A 17,863-nucleotide genomic window follows, 5' to 3' on the forward strand; every position below is an offset into this window, starting at 1 on the left:
TATGTATGTGCAGGATAGAAGAAATTGTTCTCGTGCCTCAGAGTTTGATTAATTTGAAGAGGAGAAGTGTTAGAATATTTCAGCCTCACTCTGATTCTCAGCACCCTGACTAACTGATGGCTTGCTTGTTTGTCTGCTAAATTCTCAGTGTCATACTTCTGATCAAAAGCCTGAAAGAGTCAATCCGATTATGGAGAAAGATGGTTTGCTTTGATCTTAACAACTTTATTACAAAATCTGTTTTTCTACTCCTTTTCCTGCAGCTCTGGTAGAAAAGAACTTGTATTCTGTGCAAGCAGGTGAAAATATCCTTTCAGCTGAAGGAAATAGTGACTGCTGTGTTACTGCTGAATGGAGCCCAAGATAGTCAGTCTAGGGATGGGCTCCTTGGCGTGGAAAACTGAGATCCAAGTCCTTCAGCTAACTTTGCAGGCAAATCCTTTCTGAGCTAAGTGCCTAGAGTACAGTTAATTCCTTTCTGCTTGGTTTCTTTCATTCCCATTTCATGCTCCTCTCCTCCTGGATGTAATTTGCCCAGGAAAAGAAATGCCTGGGGAAAAACAATTCCTCTGGCAGTGTTTCTAGATCCAAAAATCCTGGGGATGGGTTTTCCTGGGGATGTTTTAATCTGGCAGCTCAGGCTGATATTCCCACCCTCTGTGGTTTGTTCATGGTCCTTCCTCCTCAGTCCTCCAAGGAATATCAAATGTCATTCTCTCAGTGGTTTCCAAGGGCTTTCTTCAGCAGGGAGCACCAAATAATTCCCCATGGTCCTGGGACCAACTCAAAATCATGAAATTCACTAAGCAAGAGCTATCAGGTCTTTTAATCTTCCCTTTTTGATTCTGGAGTCTGCAGTGTTGTTGTTGTCCAAACAGGACCAATCCCTTTGCTCTTTAATGACATCTGAAACTCTCATGTTGCAATGTAAATAAAGCAATGCTTTGAGGGGGAACACTAAACAGAGGGAAAGTCACAGGGAAATCACCAGAGCTGCCAGCACCACATCTTCTGGCAGTCTCAGAGTCCCTCAGACTTCATCATCAGGGCACCAAGGTCCTTGGTGTCCCAGCAATCTGACTTTCAGCTGCTGCAAAGGTCAACAAAGAGAGAAAAATGTAGGGAGAGGTTTCATGGCTCTCTCTATACAGGTGTGTGAAATTTCCAGTAGCATGGAACAGGAGACTTCCTGACACCTGCAGTACTTGTTCCAATGTAAATGAGATTCCTAAGCATTTTCTGATTTTTATACAAATTACAAGACAAGTGCCTTGGTTTCCACTGGGCAGGTGAAGCTGTGCATTTACTGTTTGCCTGCAGACTTCACAGCAGCTCATCAGGGGAGGCTGGAACTTCTTTTTTTTGGTATTAGTTCTTATTAAAGTAAGCAGAGTTTTTGGCAGGATGTGCTGTTTTCTTTTATAAGCTTAAAAAGGTGTTAGACAGTCATAAGAGACTGCCACACAGCCAAATTAGTGTCAGTTTTGAATTAAAAAAAAAAAAAAAGATGCTTCGCAATTCTAAAATACTGCAGGAAATGCTGTTGATTTTACACCAGTTCACTTGGTCACTCTTCACCGAGTGAAATAGAAACGATTCCATTTTTGTTAACTCTGTTCTTGCAGTGAATGTTTGCAGTTGTGCTGATCCTTCATCTCTGGGTTTCACATTCTTGGCTCTTCTGTGGGCTCAGTGTCCCTGTGGCTGCTTTGCTCCTGATGCTCTTAGGTGTAAAGCAAGCAGGAGATGCAGGAGGCAGTGAGCAGTGGTTTTCTAGCCACAGGAAATCTGAGCAGTCCCAGGGTTTCTGTGCTGCTTGAGGATTATCAGCACTGCACAGGCTGGGAAGAAGGAAAAGAGATGTTTTTCAGTTCATAGTGTCTGTATTTGGATAAAGAGGTTCAGTTTGGATCTCTGATGTAAACCAGTTGAAAAATCGAAGTAGTTTTCCTGATGCCAGTGACACCCTAGCATGTCTTAGAGAAAGAAAGATACATTTTTTTTTTCTTTCTGTGAGAATTTTAAAGCCTTCACTTGGAAATTTCACCAAGAAAATTTTTTTCCCTAAGATATTAACATTTTTTGAACAGTCAGTCAACCAGAAAGGGAGAAGGTATGTTTTGATCTTTTCATTTTTAAGGTTTTTTGCTACAACATGACAGCTGACAGCATGACAGGACAAAAGCAAGAGTAACGAAACAAGAAAGCAAGAAAACCTTTCCTCAGAAATCAACATGGTTATTCCAATACTTGGCATGTTGCTTATCTTCATACTCACTCTCCAGCAGAATAGCAGATCTCTCTGAATTGTAAAGAACTTCTCATTTTCACAATCTACTTGGGAAAATTGCCTTGTAAGAATGGGGAAATCTGACACATCTCTTCAGCAGGACGTGTTGTGCAGCTAAAATGACAACTATGTCCATTAAACCACCCAAGCAATCAGAAGAGTCACATTTTATAATATTTTAACCAGTTCTTCTTCTCCTAGCACATCAATCTGTCACCACTTCTCTTATTTTAAAGTCTCTTTGCAACCATTTTCTTTAAACGATTTTGACAGAAGTAACCAAAAATTATAGTGGTAGTTCTAAGGAAGATGGATTTTTCTTTCTAGAAAGTGGATTAATTTTTCATTCCTATTGACTTAGTGATGTTCCACATGGAAAAAACAGCCTCTTCACATAGGATCTGGATTTCTTGATCAGGGCTGTAACCTCTTTCAGTAAGACACATGTTTAAAGATCTGTCAGATAAATTATTGTATTTCCATGGGACTGAAAATCAACAATGAGTGATAGTCTGCTTTTGCAGATCTTTCAGTTTGTGTAGACAAGAGGAGGATAAGCAGATCTGGAGATGTGAGTGCCCTGCATTAGCAGGCAGATATCCTGATAGATGGAGTCTCAGCTCATCTTGGCTGCACTTGTACCCTTGCGAAATCAAAATCTGATAAGAAACTACTGCTTCCATTTAGATCTACCCCAAAGACACAAACTGAGTTTAAAAATAATTTTGATGGATGGATGCTCATGGTGAAGCTTAGACATTTCTGAGCTGCCACAGATTTTTATGTTGGATGTTTTAAGTTCTTGATGCAAAGAGTGTTATTCTACACTGTAGGAGAATGAAGGCAGCAGGATTATAGATGTCCTCATCTGTCCTTTGTGCATCTGAAACCCTTCAGGGAACATGACAAGCTGCCTGAAACAGCCCTGCATGCAGAGACAGATTTGTATGACTAGCTGTGCATCTTCCTTTTGCACTGGAATTTCACATGGTGGAAAGCAGGGGAGCATCATGCCTTCAGCCTTAAAACAAATGTTTGCCACACAAACTTTCTTTGAGTGATGGCAGAGCAGAAAAAGGACACAGCTGGAGTGTGGTTTTGTAATTGGTTTGTAGAGTTGAGTTACAGGTCAGGGGCATCTCTTGGTCCCTGCAAGAGCTTTGCTGAAGCCTTGGGCTTTGGTATTTAGTCTGCGAGGTCATTTAGTCAGGACATCAAATTTTAGCCCCCAGAATTTCAGCCTAGTCTGCTACTTGAGAGCAAAGATGTGGATTCTATTAGATAACTGGACCTAGTCCAAAGCCCATTGAAATAACTTCAGTTTTCTGTATTTTCAATGGAATAAGCCTGTTTTTAAAGTGCAGCTATTTGAATTCATAAAAAACGAGTTACTTTGTGATGCTTCCTTGATTATCCGTCTCCCAAAAGATTTTGAATAGTGAACATTTTTATGGCACTGTACATCTCATATCTCACTTCATGGTATCCCCATGGATGGCTGCAGATGCTATTTCTGGTTTACCTTTTTTATTTGAACTGGAAACATTTCAGTGACTTTCCAAATGTTCTGAACTCTTCATTGGCAAAAAAACCATTTACAGGCAGTGATGATCAAATGCACATGTTCCGGCTGTGCCTGGCTGGTTTAATGGATGTGTTTGTCATTTTTCTTTCTCCCTCAGCTCTGTATCCAGGCCAGGTGCCCCAAGACCTGACCTTGTCCATTGCCAGAGCAGCATTCCCTTCCCATCCCTGTGGCTGTGAGCTGCTCCAGCAGTGCCAGGTGTCGTCATGCTCGAGCAGGATTGCATCCTCCAGTGGAATGGAGAGCCCCTGAAAATGTCATCCAGGACCCCAGCAACTTCTACAGGTACTGCCCTATGTTGATAGAAAATGTTCTGTTTTCCAAAGGTCTGGAGCTTTATCATTTTCCCAAAATATTCATCAGTGACCTTTTGAAGGTCTCAGCAGTTTCTAAGAGTGTAGAAGCAAGGTTTGAAAGGTTGACACTAACTGATGCAGAGATGCTTCTGCTTTCACTCTATTCCAGCTTTTTTGATGTGCAGAGAGGTTTCTCTTTCCAGAAAGTTTTGAAATAGGATCCAAGTAAGTCCTGGCCTGCTGTCCCTGAAATCCCTCCAGAAGAGCTCTGGCTCTGGTTCATTTATTTGTACTGGTCGCTGCACACATAATTTATCTCCCACATATATATAAAGTGCAGAAATACATCAGAATGTGCACAAAACTTTGCATCTTCTGTAATCCAAACAGCACTGGAATTATTGCATCTTTCTAACTAAAGCTTTGAAATGTTGGGTCTCAGCACAGCAAGATTGCAGACTGTGCTGCATTTATTTTCCATCTTTTCTTAGCATTGTATAAAGACAGGGAATATCCATTTTAGGTGCTGCTTTTCCCCCTGCAATCTTCTTCATTTGGCTTGATTTAATTTATGGTTTTTAGTGGTGCTCTTACTTCAGTGAAATGACTTGTGCTTTGCACTGGTTCCACTGTTAGGAGAGAGTCCTGGAGCCAGCCAGCTCAGCAGGGTGGGCAATGCCATGGCTTGCACACAGCAGATGCTGCAAGGGATGAGCACCACGAGAAAGCCTGGCCATCACCTTGGCTCCTGCACTTTGAGTCCTCAGTTATTGTTAAAAACACACTGTGGTAAAAACCCCAGAGGTTTGCAGGTGAAACCTGAGCTGATTACACACAACAGAGGCTCAGGTTTCCAAAGCAGGTTTGAGATAGTTGGCACCAAAGAAGGCAAAGGCACTGGGGATGTGAAGCAGCACGTTCTGCTGGCAAAGCTGGAGGGCTCCCAGGTCCCTCCAGCATTATCCACCAAGCCCCACACCCATGTGTGTGCTGCTCCTCTGGCAGTGTCCCTGCTGTGGGTTTGGGCAGGATAGCTTTGGCCAAAGCTTGAGCTCCATTTCGTTCCCCTGAACTTAGAATCTGAAAAAAAATCTAAAGATGTTGTCCTTTGATCCCATCATGAAGGCCATGGGAATGCACCTGAGAAGGGCATTATTAATATAGATATATGAAAGTGTTATAATTCTGGTAATTCCCCCATTCCAGGGGGTGACATCTTGATTTAGAGATGTAGGGCCATGACTGAGTTGCTGTAATAATGAGTCTGGACACTCCTGTCATGGGGGAATTACCAGAATTATAACACTTTCATATATCTATATTAATCTATCTTTGTGCACTTTAAGGAAGAGTAAAACCTACTAGCAGCTCATGGACAACTTGAGTTTTGCAGTTATTATCTATTTTAAATGGTGAGCTCTCAGTTTGCAAATGCAGAGCTAAATCTGCCAAGTCACTGATGGCCAGCTCACACTTGCCAAAGCTTTGGCCCACAATCTTCAGGCATGAATTTAAATTTGAAGGCAGCACCAGGGCGTTGGTAAAGTTCAGCTTTAACTTTAGCTCTTTTTCAAGCATCAATTTAACTACATTTTACTATTGAAAACCACAATGTGGTTGTGGTTCCCTTTGTCTTGTATGGAACCAGTTATTTGAACTGGGCAGAGGTTTGCAGAGTTTTCTGATCCAGAAACAGTTGGCAATGTATCTGTTTTGAAGAATCATAAGCAAGAAATATGCTGTAACAAAGGAAAACCACAATTTTACTTCATTTTGTTTAGAGCATCTTGCTCAGAAATAATTGGGAGTGAATTGTGTGGCTGCTCTGTCTACACCTCAAGTATGCTGGATGCTCACTAGTGTGAGACTCAGGGCTGATGCAACAGTGAAATCTCCAGACTGCATGGAAAAACATGGAGGAATAAGATTCCCATGGAAGGGTGAAGGAATTGAGGAGAAAAAGAGATTTTAGGAGTTTGAAGGAAAATAAGTGCCTGCCTAAGCAATTTCGCATATGAACTCTACAGGCATTGTATTCCAATGATTTCTGGAATGAAAGAAATGTCAGATTGTGGAGCCCAGAGTAATCAGAGATAGAAAACCAGACTTTTACCTGTCTCAAGTGACTTTATGTTTTATCTGTTCTTTTAAAATTCAAAGTACTGCATAACCTCCAAGAAATGATCTCTTAGTGTAGTGATATCTGTGCCAAACACAAGATGCAAACCAAATCACGTTTGGATGAACTTTATTAGCAATCTTCTAGGGTTGATAATTTCAGAAATAACCTGAGTGAGCAGGTGAAGTGTTTTCAGTGCTGTCACTGTAAGCTGATGGGTGGCTGTACCTGGGATGCTGCCTTTGCAGGCTGCCCTCAGCTTCCACAGTATCTGCACTAGGCTGGCTAAGGGAAGGTCAGAGGGGAAATAAAGAATTTGACAGGGAGCTGTGTACCAGGATTTGGATAGGTTAATGTTGGATACTGCATGATTAACACTTTCCCTGCCTCTGGGGCACTGTAGGAAGACCCAGCAGATCTCGTGCCAGTCCAGACATCTGTTGGAGGGCTGGAACACCCAGATTCCTGGGGTAGGCAGGAGCTGTTGGGATGAATGCACATGACTCAGCTGAAATTGGCAGCTGTGAGTGTGAATCTTGTCCAGTGAGCTCAGAGGCAGTACTTGGGTGGATGTGGAGGAGGACACAGCCACAGCACAGCCACCCAGCACATCTTATCTGGCTGTTGGGCTTTTTCTTCCTGTCTTGCTGCAGCACTTGTGCCTTCCTCCCACCTTTTCAAACCATGTTTAGAGTAATCCTTCAGTTTCTCTGCTTCCATCAGGCTAGGTGGCTGAAGCAAGCAGAATTCCTGATTCTCCACATGCTGCCCTGTGCTGCAAAGAGGCTGCTCCACACCTGCCAGCACAGCTCAGACTGGCTGGCATCTCTCAGGGGACCTGTGCCTCTCACTGGCTGATGGGCAAGCACAAAGCCCTGGTGGAGACCCACAGGTTGTGTTTCCAGGCTGCTGGGGAACACTGCAGGCTCAGCAGAAATGCCTGATCAAGCTGCAGACAGCAGTTTTCTGTCTATGGCTGGGAGCTCCCTGTGAGGATGAGCAGGAGGATGTGTGCTGATGCCTCTGGAAAGGATTAGTGCAGGGCAAGTAACTCTGAATGTTTTGGCAAGTGAACAGGAGAGCATGGGCTGGAATTGTAATGCCTAGGAGTGAAGTGTGCTCCAGGATCAGTCCAGATCTGCTGAGCATTTCTTTCAGGACAGAAAAAGTGTGTGCAAAACCTTTATGTACCCTCAGATCCCTTCTCCGTGGGTTTTGTCTCTTTGCTGGAGAGTTTCCATGATCTTCACCCTCTCCAAGCTGTTTTTACTTTTCCTTTCCTTTTATTTGTTTGTTTGATTTGTTTTTTTGTTTGTTTGGTTTTTTTGGGGGGGGGGGTGGGGGGGTGGGGTGGGGCAGTGTTGGTATTTTTCTTCTGCTTCACAGAAGTTTGAGAGTTATCTCTAAGACTCAGTTAAGGGCTCTCCTCAAAATTATTGTCCTGAAGCACAAAGGTCCATAGAGAACATCAGGCTTGTTACAAGATAGAGAGGCTGGTAATCCAGGAGAAGAGGATGGAAAATATTATTTGGTTGTAAGTGCCTTCTTTTGGTGCTGGACAACAGTACAAAGATTGGCACTTCATGCAGTAATCAAAGTCAGAAATTTAATCCTTCAATTTAATGACCCAGGCTTTGTGCCTGTGCAAATTTTCTAATCACAGAAGCACCAAAGGCAAATACTATTATCAAAGGCACAGGGCTGTTCAGTAAGTCGGCCAGGCTTCTTTCTGCTATCAGCACATCTAAAGATAAGAATTATATCTCCTCAAAGCACATATCTGAAGTATAGTGTAATAAGTCAAATTGTTGAGGCAGCCTGAAAGCTGTGGCAGTTAGATTAAGCATTCCTTGCTATTAATGAGAACAGGGAAATACCTTTGGTATTTCCAAACAGGGAAATACATATTGTATTCCCAACAGGGAAATATGTGGTCTGCTAAGGCTCAGAGGGGAGGGTTTTCCCTTGTCAGGACTCCCTGCCTTGGTTTTACAGGGAGAATTCAGGGAAATGTGTCTGGAGGTGTGCAGTGAGGCTCATCATATTGGTATTCTTTGGTGCCTTGATGAAGGACTTGGATACTTATGAGAGTCTTATAAAGAAAATTAGGGAGGGGAGGGCCAAATTTCTTGTCAGCAGCAAACAAACAGGTAGATGCCCATGTGAGTGCTCAGGCATGTGTTCAGCCTTTCTCCTGCTGTGGTGTTTGTGCAGGGATGGGCACAGGTTCACTGCTCAACCTCTATTTCATGGGCTGAAAACTGTGCAGGAGCTTGTTATCATGTTCATCAGTGAACAATTTTGATTATCTGAAAATTCAAGAGCCCAAAATGAACTTGTGTCTAAATATTCTTTTTTAAAATCTGGACTCTTTTGACCTTGGGTGACACAAAGCCTCCAGGAGGCTGCAACCCATCCAAAGGTGGAGATTTCAGTGCAGGGAAACTTACATAGCCCAAGTCTGCACTGAGACTCTGGGGGACTCATTATACTTGTATTTGCCAAGGTTGTGTAGGTAGATTTTTTTCCTATGGCCTATTATTCAATGCCAGTCTGATTCATACTTTCAGCTACTTGTCATTTTACGATTAAATTCCTTAGTGGTGATAAGGTCGGGAGGAAAACAAAGATAACAAGATGAGGCTAGAATGTGCTTGCTGCAGTCTTGCCCAGTTTTGAGATATTTCCTAAATTGCTTCTTTTTCAGATTAGTTCCAAATGAGCTTTTCCTCTTGCTTTCCAGATGGATAAATGCTCAGGAAGGCATAATTAGTATTTCAAAGTGGAGCTCACAGTTTAAAGCTGTGAATGCTTTCTTGTTCTTGTACATGAATGAGTTCTGACCCCTCCATCCCCTAGATATGGGTGCAATACAAGGAACACCACCACTACTTCCAATAATAACAAAGTGCTACTTGGGTTTCATAGCCTGCCCCTCCTGATAACATCAGTGATTCAGAGGGGATCATCCACACAACACAGAAGTCAGCAGATGTATTTGAATTCCCTTCTGTCTATTAAAATCCTTTAACTACCCACAGATCAACCCATGGATGAAAGCCACAAGATTTGTATACATGTTTTTTTATAATTGGAAAGGAGCTAAAACACTTGCCAGAACACCAGGTAGCAGATTGCACCACTTAGAGCAGCTGGGGGAAGCCAGAGCTGGCACTGCCTGAGCCATCCCAAAGCCCTGAGGTTTTCCCTCTTCACCTCCTCCCTTGCTGGTGGCTGTGCTCTGCAGCTGGCATTAGCAAGGTGGCTCTGAGCAGACACATCCTTGCTGAGATGGTCACATTCCAGCAGGAATTAGAGCAATCTGAGCATCAGGCAGTCCCAGATGGCTGTGGCAAACCAGGCTGCTTGTCACTTAGCAGCCTGGCATATAAACCTGAGGGGTTTTCCCTGCTTTTATCCTTCTCCTGGTCTTGAGGGAGCATCTCCTGACCAGATGTGCATCCACAGCAGCAGGAAAACACAAAATACACAATAGTCTGTGACAGAGAGCTTGGGAAGACATTAAAAAGGTAGGAAGTGAACTGGGATGTGATTCCTCCATGAAATATGTAGGGTGGGAAAAGAGATGATGAAATGATGTACTGTGTTAAATGCAGGGAGTTCTTATTTTTGCTTGAACACATTTGTCTGCAAGCCAAATGCTGTCTGAGTCAGACCTTGGTTTCATGGGGATCAGCAGATCTGTACCTCAGGGCAGGATCCCTCCTGTAATTTGTTGAGCTTCACAAAACCAAAAATCATTCTTTTTGCCTAAGGAGATGTGGACAGAAAATTGTAATTTATATTAAGGTATGACCTATGCTTTTGAATTTTTAATGGCATTTCCTAAATAGCAGTATTTAGGAAAAGCATTTAAATCCCAATATATCTGACTCTAGTTATGTAAACACACACCTGACTAGTTACAGTCCCTGCAAACAGCAGTCCTCCAGAAGAGTCCATCCTCAGCAACAAGGCCCTGAGAAAATTGGCTGGATGTTCACCCAATAGCCATGTTTGTCATTGTGAGGGCTGGGTGTGTTTACTAGACTTGAGATGATGGCAGAAAACTGTAAAAAAAGCCAAAATCTAAGAAAAGTGAGTGACAGCTGCAGGGAGCTGGTGGGAAATGGGGCTCATGGAAAACAGCTTGAACTGGGAAAAAGTGGCAGGGCCAGATGCTCTGCAGCCCTTTCTATGCTCTTCTCAGCACCAGTGAGGTGGGGGATATTTCTCATTCCTCTTTCCTCACCAGTGCTGCTGACTGAAGATGAGGTGGCATGTCCTGAAAACATGATTTGTGCCACAGGAGATTCAGCCAAGTGCTGGGCAAGTTGTTGTGAGGTGGGAGAAATTTCTTGAGAGAAAAACCAGCTGTATCCTGACTGAGAGCAAGAAGTACTGACCTCCTGTGATTTATTCCTGGGATGGGTTGGAGGCCAAATAGGGGCTTGTGCATTTTTTATGGTCCTTTGAAGTTTAAATTTCAGTCTGTAAGAGACAAACTTACCAAAGCAGCATATGGGGACTTCTGCTTCATTCCCATATTATGAACAGGAAAGTTTTAAATTCCCAGTTCTCTCACTCCCTTTGAAAGTTCAGCTCACGTAGATGTTGACCAAAGTGTCAGGAGGGGTTGTTTTTAAATAGGAGTAATAGCAGTTGGGGGAGACTGACTCACTGGATGGAACTCTCTTGTTTTTTCAATCCCAAGGAAAAAAATATGTAATTTTCAGTTGTACTCTATGGCATTCCCTTGTTAGTTTACCCCAGATTTTCATCAGTGAGGTCAGGATTTGGACTGTGCCCTTCCATGTTCATCAGCTATGTGACACACCACGTCAATAAACATGGCAGGGCTGTTTTCTAGAAAAACATTCATCAGCCTAGAGGTTCCCTTCACTAAAACACAGCCAGGATTGGCATCCAGGATAACCAGAAAACCCAGCACTAGATGATACCCATTTGCCTAGGACTCACACTCCACCTGATGCAGCCAATACTGTGTGCTGCTCACTATACTGAACAAGTGTTATTCATCCTCTCCCAGAGCCCCAGACATGCACTTTGTGTGGGTTTGTTCAGCCAAATCTCATCTCCAAGTTACGTGACTCGTTTTCCATCCCACCACTACAGAATCTCCCCTCCTTTGCCTGCTTGATCACATTTCTCTCAGTGTCTTTGCTTCTGAGAGTTCAGAGTGAACTGGAGGAGTGTTCTGAGGGTTGTAAATGAGGTATGGATGTGTGTACGTGCAGATCTCTATCTGCCACATGTTCAAGAACAGGAAACCTCTTGCCTGCTCTTTTGCCTTTCCCTTGTCCTTTTTATACTTTTGCTTATCCCAGGAAGCCTGCTCACTGCCAAAACAGAACACTTTTTTAACACTTTGATGTTTTTACTTTACCTGAAAGAGCCAGAACTGCAAATGCTAGTATCTTGATAAAAAAAAACCCCAAAGACTTCTTGGGTTTGTTTCATCCAGCAATTTCCAAAAGAAAACAAGCAGGATAAACACAATGGTAAAAATGCATGAAGTGCACTGTGGGGATTGTTGAATGACAGTAACAGAAGGGCAGAAATGTCAGGTTTTATACAGTCTGGTGTCAGTAGATCCTCAAAAATTTTCAAAGTAATGTTTCAGACAGTTGAGACCCACTAAACACTGACTTTTTGCTTGTGTATATTAAGCTTGCCTCCTTCAAAGACCGAATTTTTTTTTGTGAAAACATAAAAAAGTGTTGACCTGACTAGGAACATGAATGAAAAAAAGAAAGAAGAAAGTTCCTTATTTATAAAATGAAAATAACTTTTTCACTAGAAAAGGTTGTGAACACAGTTGCTTAGTTTTGGGGTACAAATACCTTAAATAGCTCAAGGTAGTTTTCTACACATGTTAGTATGACTTTTATTTAAACTGGAAAGTTAAACTTTCTGCCTAAAAATATTTTCATTTGTTTCTCTTGCAAGAAACTCCTAAGAAGACAAAAATGTGGTCCTGTGTATTGCTCCATTGGCATTATATTTATCAAGTTTGACTTCTATCCCTTGTGTTCTAAGTTTGTCTCCCTTGTTTGAGCTGGTTTTGAAGCACAAAAGCATCTAAATCTATGTATGTTCCCCCAGCCTTCAGGTAGGGCTCTAAAATTACTTTGAATTTGTAGTTTGGGATCTACCATGAATTCATTGCTGTCATTCCTTGCCAGTGCTGTGTGTCCACAAGCCCCTGGGCACCTGTGGAGCTCCTGGTGTGCCAGCACTGAGAGTGCCAAAACTAGAGCTCATCTACAAGATGCTTAGGCTGGTCAAATTTTTCTCAGAGTAGCAGCTGCTAAATAATACAGAACTGAGAGATTTAAGCAGAGAAGCAGGACCCAAAGCTTATTGACCCCCCTGAAAGAGGGGAAGGCTTCTGCACTTGGGAGCAGCCAGGAGGTCCTCAGGAAAACACACATCTGCTTTGCTTTGAAGCCCATGCCTGATTACTGCTTCTCTCCTGAGGCTGCAGCTCTCCCTCAGTTTTGGGAATGGCTGGAGCACACATCTGCCCTACCTCTCTGCCCAGCTGGCATCTCTCCTCTGCTGCAGCCCAGCTCAGCCACACAGACAGCTCTGCTGCAGGGCTCACAGGGGCTTTTGTACAGGCTGAAGAAACAGAACTGAACTGCAGAACTAAATAGGAAACTGTTAAATATCACTAATTTAAACAGAAAATAACCCCCTTAACCTTTCCAATATTTACATAGAGGATAAGTTCTAATACCTTCACTTCTTGCCACTCTTCCCAAGCCCTTTGTTGTGGGGAAGTCCTTATTTCCATCTCTTCCTCCACAAACTCCAAAGTATGTGCTTTTCATTTGATCTCTTCAATCCTTGTGTAATTTATTTCATTGCTGCATTCAGCCTGCTCATGTGCACACTAGACTGTCACACTCTTATTCCCAAATGATCCTGCAGCTCAAGATGGTCACAGCTGTGGTTTTTTCTTTTTTCTTTTTTTTTTTTTTTTTTTTTTTTTAATTCTTTCACCCTCTAGTTTCCTCTTCTGATGCCTTCCTCTTTCCTCAGGGAGGTGGCAGTCAGTGCAGTGCAGCACCAGAGCTGTTTCCCAGCATCTGGGGGAGTGACAAGCTCTTTTTGTGATGGTGACTTCAGGGGATGAAATGTGCTAAGGCAATGCAAATCACCCTTATGAAACAGCCAAACGTCTTGGGACTCCAGCCTAAAAATATTCCACGAATATGGCTCTGGTGCATTTCTTTCATTTCCTCTAGTCAGGGGCAGATCATCTGAAAATATATCTGGTTTTGAGCTGTCCTGTGTTATGACACAGCTGGAGCTGGTTAAAATCTAGAGGGCAGTATCTGGCTTAAGCTGATGGGTCTTTGTGTGGCTTTGATTTATTGTTTTAGAACAGCCTGTCCCCTCTTCCATCCTGTAGATAGCTTTGTTTTATTTTAATGAAAAAACCAGTACAAGTCAGAAAGAGCTTTCCTTTATTGCTATCCATATGTAAAGCAAAGTAAAGGTCCAGGCATTCAGAACACCTGATTTCACCAAAATTAAGTGTTTTCCCCTCATTTATCCCTCTACAGGCAGGAATGGGTGGTGGGTCACTTCAGGGAATCCTTTGGAAAAATTTTGACTTCCTGAGCTTTGTAGAATGCAGAGGCAGACAATGAAGGTGGTGCTTTTTTTCTCTAAGCCAAATTTATGTTTTCCATTTTTACCAGGAATGCAGGTAGTTCAAAGAATGTATTTAAATCCTGGAAGGTTTTGGGGACATGAGGAAAGCAAACCATGGTTCAGGCATCTCGGTGTTACATGCTAAGCCACTTAAGAGGAGAGGAAAGAGAAAAAAAAAAACTCCAAAAGCTAATTATCTTGGTGTTTAGTTTTTCTTTTCAAGTGTAAACTTCATGTGGCTTTCTGCTTTGCACAGCACAAATGCCTTTCTCAGACAGGAATGGGTGTTGGGGTATTTTGTGGGAGATCTTTTCTATCAGTATAGCAACTGTACTATATCTGCAGTTTTGGCTCTAAGGCTTGTACCAAAGGTTTCTACTTTGGAGTCTTTTTTTCTCTGAAAGAGGGTGAATCACAGGAATCACAGGATGTAGGAAAGACATAGGGGCAATTCTTTTGTAAATGTGTATGTCAAATTTTGGGGAAACAGGAGTTAAAAGATGATTTAACTTTATCCTTAGTTATTCTAAACTGACATTGAAGAAACAGCCAGGGAGAGAGAGATTTTAGTGGAAACCATAATAATAAACTTCTCTGCAAAGTGGAGGAAGCAGGTCTCTCTAGACTGTGGCTCTGGTTCAAGTTGGAGATTACTTTCTAATTCCTGAATCTGTGCCCCTGGTGAAATGTCTGCTGGATGCTGGTTCCCTCTGCTGCAGCAGCTCCACATGACCTGGCTGCCCCAGGAGACACAATGGGTATGTGACTGGCTGTACCTCAGCCTTGTGGGGCAAGGAAGAGAAAATCCCTTGTTTTCAGCCATCCTGGCACCTGACTCAAAGTCCTCAGAGGTCAGCCAGGGTCCCTGGATCAGACCTTCGTAATAAGCAGCCGTTGTTTCCAGACAAAGCAAAAAAAATCTGATTTTCTTTGGCTTTGAGGATTTGTTGTGTTTTTTTAGAGTAGAAAGAGAACCTCAAAGGACATTTCTTTGTTTTCCCTTGAAGACTGTACTCTTGGCTGCAGACCATCTCTCTTGTGTTCAAGCCCTTAAATGCATTTTTTCTCTTTGCCCCAGCCTGCCCTTTTTGAGACTGGCTGTGTGTTGTCCTCTGCAATCCCAGGAAAGCTGTTTTCCAGGTGTGGCAGATATCCCAGCGAGGGACAGGGACAGGGCACAGTGTCCAGCACACATTCCCTCTGGGGTGAGCAGCCCTTCCACTCCCACAGAGCTCCAGGGTGAGCCCTGAGTGGGCAACAAGCCCTCCAGGTATTTTTCTTACCCCAGCACCTCCTTTCTCTTTCTCACAGTCAAAATTCAGGTCTGTCTACCTTACATACTCTCTTCAGTGATTTCAGGCCAAAATGGATTTCCAGGCTGGAGTACCTGGGGTAGGTGTGCATCTGTAGCTGAGCAGAGATTTGCAGTGCTGTTCAGAAAAGGGCTGATCTCCAGGCTGGGCTGGGCTCCTTGTGCATCCCTGCTGCTTAGACTGCTGCAGGTGTGGGCATGGTGTAAATATTTGTTTAAACCCAATGTACCCTAAAGGGCCGTGAGAAAGACCCTCTTGTGACCAACACTGAGACAGTTTGTGAAGCTTCAACCTCTTCATATGCCCATCAAAAGAGATTTCTAAAACAATCCCATTCTAAAAATCAGGTTTTATTGAAAAAAGGTGAGCACCAAAGCACATCTCTTATTTTGGAGGCATGAAGACTCTGAAACTCTTGCACTGTCTTTATGAGACTTGAGGACACCTTTGGTTAAAAAAACATGTTACGAAACTCTGTTTCTCAGTCAGCTAAAATAGTTAGGCAGGAAAAAAGTGTTTTGTGGTTTAACCATGGGTCTCATGATGCTTCACCTGACTAAGCAGCTACTTCAGGAATCAATCCACAAATGCCAGATTTGAAAATAAGATGGGATATATTTATTCATTCAACCATAACACATGAGCAATCAAATCCCAGAATGCCTTCCCTGTTAACCAGGCTCCTTGATGATGGCCAGGTCTCACTCATCACAGGAATTGTGAAACACCAATTTGGTAATTAATCTTCCTCTACAAAAAAAAAAAAAAAAAAAAAAAAAAAAAAAAAAAAAAAAGGTTGCCCAAATTCTGTAAACAGGTTGTTTACTACTAAATAGCAGGAAAAATGGTCACACGTGTGGGTGTGTGGGGGAAGAGCCATGAGCTGCCAGCAGCCATCTGGACCTGGCACATGCAGACTGATGGTCTAACCTGACTGAATTCTGGCAGTATCAGCATTTTGGTTCTCTGTTTAGTTCAGCAGTTATTTTTTTAGCCTTTCAGAGTCCAGAAGTTATGGGATTGGCTTTTTTCTTTTCCTGTTGTTGTTTTTTAGACTATTTCATAATGAGTGGGATGTTTCCCCTTCTTTTTTTAACCCCACATGCTGGATCCTTGGAAAGGCACCAAGCTTACTCATTCTTTCTTCCAGACAAATAGAAACAAATATTTAGTTTTAAAAGAAATAGAATGAAGAATCCCTGTAAAGCTCATGTATCTTTTTGATCCTGGAGCTGAACTGAGCTGTTTATATAATATCCTCAGCCTGAATAGCAAAATGGACAGGATTGAAAACATACTTGGAACAGTTAGAAATAAAAATGAGCTCCAAAGGCCAGAAGACCTGGCTGCCTTGGAGCTTCTGCTGTGCATGCTTTGGGCTGAGCTCTGCAAAGAAGTGATGCTGGTAACTCCAAGGAAACTGGGTCCCTCTGCAGAGCAGCCTAAGCAGAGCTGCTGCTCCTTCTCTGGTGGGATGTGCCCATGGGCAGCAGGGCTGCCTGGGTGTGCAGTGGGGTGTGCTGCCCTGGGGGCACGGGCTGCAGGTGCTGCAGGAGGAGAGGGGAGCTCAGCCTGTAATCTTGCAGGATCTGGCAATGGATGTGCCACGTGTAACTGCTAGAGCTGGTTTGTGATGCTGGCAAATGTGAGTGCAATTTAGCAAGTGCAGCTCCAGCCTGCACCCAGTTTATCCTCTAAGCACAGGGCCCTGATCCCTCTGCTTGCTGCCATTTGTAGCTACCTGTTTGTTCACCTGTGAGCCTGTGGAGCTTGGAGAGAACACAGTTACTGCTCCCAGCAGGGCTGTGAAGGGATTAAAATCATGACACATAGGATTTTAATCAGGGTGCTCCTGGAGCTGTGGTCCCAACCCCTTCCCAGAGAGGCCAGAGGCTGCCCAGCACCCTGTGTCCCTGTTCCAGCAGCCATGTCCCTGTCCCAGAACCCTGTGTCCCTGTCCCAGCACCCATGTCCCTGTCCCAGCACCCTGTGTCCCTGTTCCAGCACCCCATGTCCCTGTCCCAGCACCCATGTCCCTGTCCCAGAGCCCTGTTTCCATGTCCCAGCACCCCATGTCCCACTGCCAGGGGTGTGAGGCTCTGCAGGTCCCATCTGATGGGTGAAACAGCCTCTTGTGTTACACAATGCCCATGCAGCCATGAGCTGTAGGGAATTCCCACATGAGAATCTGCCCAGCATCACATAACTTGTGTAGAGAGAAGGGGTTTGCTCTGATTTTCTGCAGCCTTTTGTGCTGTGCCTCAAATACTGCCTCAAAGATAAAGCTCAGCTAGAAGCATGTGGGTGCACATTCATGGCACCTCTCCCCCCATTTCTTTATTTTAAACCAGAACAAAAGGACTCTTGTGAGGGCTTATTTTGGATTAGCTTTAAATTCCAAAGGACAACATTGCTGCTGTGTTTCAAACCAGGAAGTAATTCTGGTTAAAAGGAATAACTGAAAATCTAGAGCCAGCTTTTCCCCTGGTTTACTGTAAATTCACCCCACTCTAAATCCTGCAGAACTGTTTCAGGCTGGTACAGATCTCCAATTGATTTTATAGCCAGACAAAA

The 17,863-nt window shown here is 43.3% G+C and overlaps 1 protein-coding gene across 3 annotated transcripts in view; it reads left to right on the forward strand.

Moving 5' to 3' along the window:
- CEMIP (cell migration inducing hyaluronidase 1) overlaps positions 1 to 17,863 on the forward strand; it is a 113,430-nt gene that overhangs the window by 19,154 nt on the left and 76,413 nt on the right. The gene's annotated exons all lie outside the window — the stretch shown is intronic.

The sequence above is a fragment of the Erithacus rubecula genome, assembly GCF_903797595.1.
Source record: "Erithacus rubecula genome assembly, chromosome: 14".
Taxonomy (NCBI): domain Eukaryota; kingdom Metazoa; phylum Chordata; class Aves; order Passeriformes; family Muscicapidae; genus Erithacus; species Erithacus rubecula.